This window comes from Aulonocara stuartgranti, assembly GCF_965226115.1.
Source record: "Aulonocara stuartgranti genome assembly, chromosome: 12".
Lineage (NCBI taxonomy): Eukaryota > Metazoa > Chordata > Actinopteri > Cichliformes > Cichlidae > Aulonocara > Aulonocara stuartgranti.
The window spans coordinates 4573082-4582075 of record NC_138948.1 but is presented as its reverse complement, the minus strand read 5'-3'; the positions used below and the strand labels follow the sequence as shown (position 1 = coordinate 4582075).

General features: G+C 41.2%; 1 protein-coding gene across 1 annotated transcript in view; it reads right to left on the bottom strand.

Annotated features, from left to right (window-relative positions):
• The window catches only part of fras1 (Fraser extracellular matrix complex subunit 1), a 299701-nt gene that overhangs the window by 270115 nt on the left and 20592 nt on the right, over positions 1 to 8994 (bottom strand). The window lies entirely within an intron of this gene.

The following is an 8994-nucleotide window of genomic DNA, read 5'->3' as shown; positions in this document are numbered from 1 at the left end:
TGGTTTGTGAGGTAGATTCCCAGAACACCGGCCCACATTAACCCCTGAGTGTGGCACACAGTTTTGCCTCTTTTATCTCTCTTTATGCCACATCCGCTGGTGATCAGTACATGAGTAGGATTGCTTGCCATGTGTTAATGTTTAGCTTCAAATTGATTTAATGTTTGAAGGCCCAAGGTAACTTAAAATAATAATTCCCCTTAAATTCCTTAAATGGAAAGTAAAGCGCCAACTCACTACACTTTTTGTTGCCAGAAAAATAACTACTCAAATAAAGTACTGATACCTGAAAATTCTACTCTTCTAAGTATTTGCACTGCTTTATTTCCCACCTACAACCCTGTGACTCAAAAGCTCAGGGTCAGTCTTGTCTTAATGCTTTGAGACCATTTTTTCTACCCTTTGCTCTGTATGATGTAATACGGGGGAGATTTCCCAAATTTGGTCATCTCAGGCACTTTTAAATATGCACACAGAAGCCCCACCCATGTGTACTCCTCAAACCTTTTGCTCTTGAGGGGCAGCCAGTCAGAAGAGAGTTCTCTGGAAGGCCGAGTGCCCTTAAAGTAACAGGAGCTAAAATAGCTTCTTTCAGAAGTGTGAATCCTGCAAAGCTGAATAAAAATGTTTCACTGGAGATCGAAATTAGCATAATGGGTCACCTATAAACAAACCAAAGAATGGTCACATCAGAACAGAGCAGCAAATTAATACTTCGACAAGTGTGCATGACTGATGTCTGAGATCTGACAGTCCCAAGCAGTTTTCTATGTTGCTGTTGAACTAAAAAGAGTATGAACAGCTTTTCTGATCTTTCCCAATAAAGGAAAAGCACTTCTCCATTTTGCCTCTGTGGAGTAATAAATATTTCAGCTTGTAGTTTGAGACCTTCTTGATGCATTCAATCACCAAACCTTTATTTAAACCGGATAGGACTTTGTTTGTACTAAATGACAGACACCCCACTGAACAGCAGTATCACAGAGGTAGAAACCTCAGTAGATCCCTGACAACCCACCGGAGACAGAGTTGCCAGATGCCCAGCGGGTGTCAACAAGTAGGACAGCTGACTCAGCCTATGGCGTCACAGAGGAAACAGTGGTGAATAAAGGCACAATTTAAAAGTGGTTTCACGCTCTTACATAAACATAACAGTGTAGCGTCAAACACATATGGTTTAATTGTGATTACATTATTTGACTCAGAGGAAACAGTTTACTCTATCCCTCTGTGGCACAGCAGGTTACCAAAAATCCTCCCACATTTTGGTTCCAAGACAAACATTTTTAGGCTCTTCGTGGTTATCGTATTCAAACATGCACCTGTGACGCACATCCCTAGTGTTTCACACGTTGTGCTCAAAAAAGCACAAACAACGACATGTTTACACAGCAAGATGTTGAAACAGCACGCAGACATCTTCCAGGGTCAGTGGGTTACAAGCTGTCCACCGAATATGAGATGTTTCCTTCTGTCTGTTTGAAAAACAGTACAGGTTCGAAGAGGCACGAGAAAATGAAAACAAAGAGTATTCTGAAAGCTTCTGTGTTTAATCCATCCTCAAGGTAGCACTAAAGTACAGATACTGAGAGGGTACGTCACTTCAAATGGAGTTAAAGGTTTGTGTTGCTGAAAGAGTCTGAAAGCAGGCTCTTTCAGCATTATTGTTCTCATGAACGTATCAAAGTCACTGACAACTGGCTTTCTGAGGCTACTAAAAGTATTTTGCTCTTTGCTGTATACATAAATATATAATAGAAGGATTTTGTGTATAACTTTAATGGTGTTATACAGCTATTGATTAAAAATTGAACTATTTTGACTGGTTTGTTTGAGAGGTTTGGGATGGTTACTGTGTGTTGTTGAGGCCCAAAGAGGGTATTCCACTAAAAACCTAAAGACTGCCACAGTCTCCAGAGGCTGACTTGTCTCCAAACACTCTGGTGGAGAACATTTACCTTCAAATGTGTTGGTCACAGCACTAAGAGACAACTTTTACTTTACAAGGCAAACATTGGTTTCCAGACAAATCGTCATCTTCCATGCAAACTTTGGGCAACTGCAGATGGAGGTTTTCACTGCACCAACCTTGTGCAATCAATTTCCCCTACCAGCAGGCAGCAACCTGTCATGGTCCTGAGTCTGTGGACTCAGTGGTTTGATTATTATCTTATGTTTCAGTTTAATTCTTGTTCAGATTTGAGCTCCTTCTGTTCTGTGTCTCCGTGTTCCCTCTATGTTGCCATATCTGATGTCTTCGTGTTAAGTGTAGTCTGTGCGTGCCTGTTGTATTTCCTGTTTTACTTTGATAGTCCCTGTCCTGTGTATAGTGTGTGTAGTTTTGCTTCCCCTTGTCTCGTCAGCTCCGATTTCTCCTAGCTATCTCCCATCCCTGATTCTCCAGCGTGTATTTAAGCCCTTTGTTGTCCTTGTTGCTGGTCCATCTGTGTTCCTCTGCGTGTCATCCTGTGTTTCTCCTTGCCAGTTATAGTTTAAGTTTCTTAGATTTTCCTAGTTTAGGTTTTCTAGGTCTTGGTTCCCACTATCTCTTCTTTTATTAATTTTGTCACCACCTGTAAATAAAGTACACTCGCAGTAAATCAGTGCCTGCATTTGGGTCCTTCGTTCACCACTTCACACGCGCCTGTGACACAACCGCTCACCAACCAGTTGGGGAACACACATTTTATTTTGGTTCCAGTTTTGCTTTTGTTTTGAGCAGTTGAAACATTGTCTTAAGCTAGTTTCATGAAAGAAAATTCAAAGTTGCTGAAACACAAATGAACTTGGGCTCTGACTTTTGCCAAAAAACACAACCATTTGTTCAAAGTCTGGGTTGTTTCAAAAACACTAATGGTCTTTAGGATTTCTTTAATAACTATTTACTGACTAAATGTTGCTGTGAACCTAGAACCAGGAGTCACCAATATTGCAAGATCTTGCCTTAGATAGGTAGTTAATGTTAATGGGGCAAAATCCTGAATTCTAAAGGTCCACAAATCTCCTGTTACTGCTCACTATGCAACACAGGGTATTGCCTCTTATAGCGTCTGACTGAATGAATAATGCTGTTTTAAAGCCAGCCAGTATGACCTGCTGAACTCAATAACATCAAACAAGAGGATGTAAAGAAAAAGTCAGCAAAAATCCAGATGAAACCATGCCAACTTTACTTGTCAGCCACGAATAAACACACAAACACATTTTATTTGCAGCTTCAAGTAAGTGAAAAAGACAAATCGTTTCCTCGCCAATCTTCATATTTCCTCATTTTTTTTCTGTCAGGCAGCCAGGAGCCAAGATTTGTACACTGGTAGAGGGATCTGTAGAGTGATCCCGACATCCTGCGGGGTCAGACACAGTGGGAACAGGCTTTGTTTTCTGCTGAGTGAAGCAGCAGCTTTCAGGTAAGACAGAGAAATGAAGTCATCGTCGGGCTGAGCCAGGTCTGGCTTCCAACATGTTAGCCCGAGGCAAACATCCATCTCTACCTGTCATCATCGGCTTTATCTGCAGGGCCGCAATTCCACCGGGCTCCTTTTAGTAAAAGGTTAACAGTGCAGGGTAATGAGCACAGACTCACAGATAATCATGCTGTACTCATAAAATTCTGCTTGACAGACCGGGCCACAATTAAACCACTTGGCTTTAAATCTCAGGAATATTTCGCTAAGGCTTTTCTTGTCATCCGTTCTGAGATTTATGCCTTTCATGTGCAAAAAGGTGTGAGCATGATTAGGACAGACATCTGATTATCTATTCATGTCAGGAAGAAGAGCTGATGCAGTCCCTCTTATATTCTATCAATAAGTAATCAGAAAAACAAGTGTGACTGGTAAACACAGATTTGATTACCAAGCAGCGGGACGAGTTTAGATAAAAATAATACTAATACTCGTGAAAATAGTCGAACTTCAGACTTGAAATCACTCTCATGCACAGTGCGACAAAAATGAGTCACAGTAGGCTGCAAAGTAGCACCAGCTGTCAATTAAAAACAGATGTTACATTTAGCCCTTTAACACTACAAACACAGCGCTTGATGTGAGAATTTCAAGTTTTCCAGATCATTTTATGGGACAGGAGCATGTGAATAATCACGGTGAATGAGTCAGACACAGATGGGTGACGAAACTACGAGTGCATAGAGTTTTGTAGACATTCTTTTTTGAGCCGTTATGCTCTTGGGGGCATTTTTCTAAATGGTTTGGGCCCACCTGTCCCCCCTTCAAGTAGTTCATGCCCGCAATTGTCATCCAATTGTCAGCACGTGCCAAATTTACCCCACAACTGCTGACTTGTTGCACGCTTTGGTGTTGTTTCAGCTGAGCAACTGTGTGGTCTATTACTTTCTTCTAAAACCTGTTCCTGTTCATTTAATTTCTCTCCATTAAGAGAGTCAGTCACAGTCAAAATCACATCTTATATCTTGCAGATATATATATATATATATATATATATATATATATATATAGATATATATATATATATATATATATATATATATATAGATATATATATATATATATATATATATATATATATACACACACATCTTGTAATTCTGTCACAAACGCTCTTCTCTTGAAGTGAGAGTTTAAAAGGACACTAAAAACACAGTTCTAAGAACTCTGATAGTTCCTAGTTCCAACAGCGTTGACACAAAAAGAAAGCAAATTTTCCTCCAAGAGTTATAAAAGGTTCCTGTGGTTTGATCCTCGTGTTTTCAATTACTTTATTATGTCATTCATCATCCCTGTATTTACACTGTAAACAGAGAAATCCACCCATCTATCCATTCCCCTTCTGGAGGCTGGAGCCTTTCCCAGCTGACATGCCTGGACGAGAGACATTGGGCAGGTCACCAGTCTGTCGATGTGCTAAATATAAATCCATCAGGACAACAATTAGCAGTCTAAACCTGAACCTGAAGTGCTTCCACACCGAGTGTTCATATTAGACTCTCTACATCCTGAACCTCTTTAACGCCTCACTCTACCTGAAGTCTGTCTGATTTCGCTCCACCTGCTTCATCAATAATCCATACGAGCCCAAGGGAAAATGTGGTTGACCAGTGATTGACTTCCTAGGAAAAATAGTTCCAACGAGGAGGGGAGGAGGAAGACAGGACTGACCGTGAATCACTGACAGCAGATGATGATCCTGCCTGAAAGCACAGAGTGGACGAAGAAGAGGCTGGACCGCTTGCTATAGATTCACTGCCAGGCTTAATGGCACTTCAGCAGCAGATGCTGAAGATGGAGAGCCCACCAGTCACTTCAACCACTTAAAACTGCAAGGTGCCAAAAGCCCATTCATCATCACCATTTCTTTATACGGAGTCCTTAAAAAACCCTGAATGTGAGGTCAGCAGGCGTCACAAAACAACACCAAGACTTCAAAGCTTAATTTGTATTTTTGATTAGCTTTTGGTTTATTTTTACAGATTTTACACATTTTGTCCTTCAGAAAACAAACAATGTTGGATTCTAATTTTTCCAATAGCGCATCTCGACAAAGACCTCACAGAATGAATGATTACTCATAATTTACTTTTTAAACAGAATAAATAAAAATGTTCTGTAATGTAATGGAAAAAAAATCCCGCTTAGCTCTCAACTCTCAGCTTTTTAAAGCTTTCTGCATTGCAAACAATAGTGCTTAAGTAGTCTCTAAGCAGTTCTCTATTTGGATGTTCTCATTCTTCCAACCAGTATTCATGGACAGATACAGGAGGGAAAAGTAGGGATAAAGTTGAAAGAATGAGCCTTGTTTTGGGATCTGCTGCATGTGTGAACACGGCCATCAGAGCCAACAGGGACAAAAGCGGGGTTGAATGTAACTCTTCTCTGTCTAAACACTTGTAGCTCCAAGAGCCTGCGGGCACAGACGGAAAGAAAAGCAGAGCAAGAAAGACAAACTGAGGCATGTGGGGGGGCTGCATGCTGGTATTTACAGATAAGAGGCACACTGGCTTGAATGGTGAGCTGGGAATTAAAAGCTCTGAATGAAGTGAGAAACAAAAGACCGACAACCTCCCAGACCTTCAGCGATGACACTGTCACAGCCGGCACCGGATGGCCCGGAGGGTCGGAGAGGTCAGGGGTGGGGGAGGATTGACCACAAAGGGGAGAGGCTAGCTTGTTTGTTTGCCCATTAGCCCACCAATTGGGTGTTTGCCAAAGGTTGTACCACTTCAGTGCAGTCCTCCATAGCTCTGCATGTCTGCAAAGAACTGGTGGGGAAAAAAGGCTTAGTTCCAGGCGAGAAAGCATGGCGAGCTCTCATTTAGGCCCAGCGGCAGCGCTGAGGCATGGGATAGCGTCAAGCAGAGGGTCTCAAACCAAGGTTTAGAGCCATGCGAGAGGCCTCTGTTGCATGAAACATGGAACAATAAAGTTTTTGATAAAATGATCAGTCCTTTTGGTCAACTGAAACCTTCTTGTAGTATATAAACCAAACTTCTTTTTTCCTTCAGTCACCCACATCAATCACCTTTCAAGGTAACGTGTTCTATATTAGTAATGCTCTAAAGAAAAATGTCTCATCATTCATCTCACAGCCAAGGCTCCGTCACACAGAGTGCTGGGAAAAAACAAGAAAAAACTCCAATGTCATCCAGCTAAGCAACTACAGCATAATCCACAACAAACTGCACTGGCCCCCCAGTTACAGTTCCACACTGAGCTACAATACCTGTACCATTTATATTACTCAAGCTGGACTTCCCCGATCTCACATCTTACCTGTACATGAAGAGACATGCCTGGACTGACAAAGCCTCGGGGAGAAACACGACTGTTTTCCATCCTTACATAGCCTTCAGGCACAGACTGTGAGCTTTGAGCAGTCCTATAAGTTTATTACAGCCACTTGGCACAAGTTTAATACGTTTATTTATTACATTAAGTTTGATATATGTGCACCACAACAATGTATTCCTTCCACAATTTCTTTCTACTTTACATCCTCAGTACAGACTCGATACAACTAGAGGACACATCATACAAACAATGCAACACACAAAGGTTTGTGTGACCATGAACTTGTGCGTCTGTTCACAGACTCATCAAATCAAACCACTTGCAAATAAAAGTTGGCCTGCAATAATCAGCTACCTCCCCCAGGCTCTGTCTTGGAGAGTAGCTAGCAGTAACAATAACAGTGTGCTTGGCACTGACACAGACGCAACAACTCTCCACCTGCTGCAGGTTCTGGTTAAAGTGACCCTCCAGCTCACAGCAGCGCTTCAGAGCCGGACAAAGACTGCTGTCGTCGTGAGATTGCTTTATTCTTGCAGACAGATGCCAAAATGAGTAATCAAATATACTTAGAAGGACTTTAATATACTTCAAGGAGTCCTGGTAGGGAACTCTCCTTATGGAGCAAGACAATACAACCATGATCCATCATTAAAAATACCATATTACAAGGTGGTCCTTGCACATTTGTAGTTTGGCTCGTCCTGTATGTTATGTTAGTTCTTGCCGTCGTTGCTCAGGTGGAAATTAAAGCAAAGACTAACCTTGAAAAATCTTCCAGTGCTCAAAGTTTTCATGTTTTTGTCTTTACAGTCACGGATGTCTGAAGATGCAGATCGTTTTTAGAAAAAGTTTGTTTTTTCCCTGCCTGCACCACAAACATAAAAACAAATGAATTCACACCTAAAGAAATCTGTTTAGCAAGCAGTAAGGATAAAATGAACTGAAAAAAACGAAGTGCCATTTCCTCTCCTGGATGTTACACTTTAAGATTTAAACCACTGTAACCTGTAGCGCCTTACCGAGTAACTCTAGAGTATCCTTGAAACTTTAATGCCTCTACGCAATCCAAACCAATCTCAGTGATGGACGTATTGCTGTATATAGATTTCCCATTGAGCAAAACAAATGGGGAACTGCTGCTCTGGCTCAAAAATATACACAGGAATTCAAAATGCAAGAAGCAGTTTAACTTTAAAAGCATCATGAAAAGAGCAGCCAGTGTAGGCACCTCACAGCCTCGGGCCACTTAATAATTCAGATGTGGTACAGCCACGAATGGCAAGTCCTCAGATAATCTATTTCTGTGTCCTGGGCCACAGTACTTCTGAAAAGCGCCTATTCTCCTGACATCAGTGCGGCCGGCGCTCGTCTCATTATGTTCGGAACTTCACACATCACAGGAGCAGGAAAAACCTCTCAAAGGGATAAACAGCGAGGCGCAGTGTGAGCGAGGTTTAATTTGGATAAATCAGCATTCACAATCTAACAGAACTCCTCAGTAAGCCGAGTAGGTAAAGAAAAACTCGCTGCAGTCAACGCGAGGCTTTATCCACTCAACAGTGGCAGTGACAGAAAGTGCAGCACAGCATGTCCCAGACTGAACTTTATGTGATGTTTATGCTGAGCACCAAACCCAAACGGATGAGTCGTCACTGATTGAACCGATTTAAATATTCTGGAAAACGAAAAGGAAGCCCGTCTTTTTAAAACAGAAACACGACATTACAATAAACTCCTACTGCAGGAAAAACTTGGCAGACAATGCAGTGTTTATGAAGCTTCAACAAGCTTCATAAAGTTCATGTTGACACAAGATCAAATATAAAACATTAATATGCAGTGTGAGCGCTGCATCTGTTATTCATGCCACCAGAAAATCACCTAACAGATGCCAAAAAAGCAGCCATTTGATACTAGCTGTGTTTGTTTATGAAGAACGCTTGTGATGATTTACATTTTTTTCTTAAGGAAAGTTCAAAACCTGTCGTAAATTGGTGTAGATATTCAAAATGCTTTGCAGTAACATACCGATCTTTGCATCTTTACATTACAAAACTGTTGTTTGTCCATTTGTGCTTTTTTGTATTTAGGATTTCAAAGTTTAATGTGATACAGAAGAAATTTAAGGGTTAGCAAGGAACCCACTCAATCAGCCCAGTTTCACATCACTTTGAGTAACAGTTATGAAAATACAATATATTTTTTGTGTGTTCGAGGACACGAATTGTCA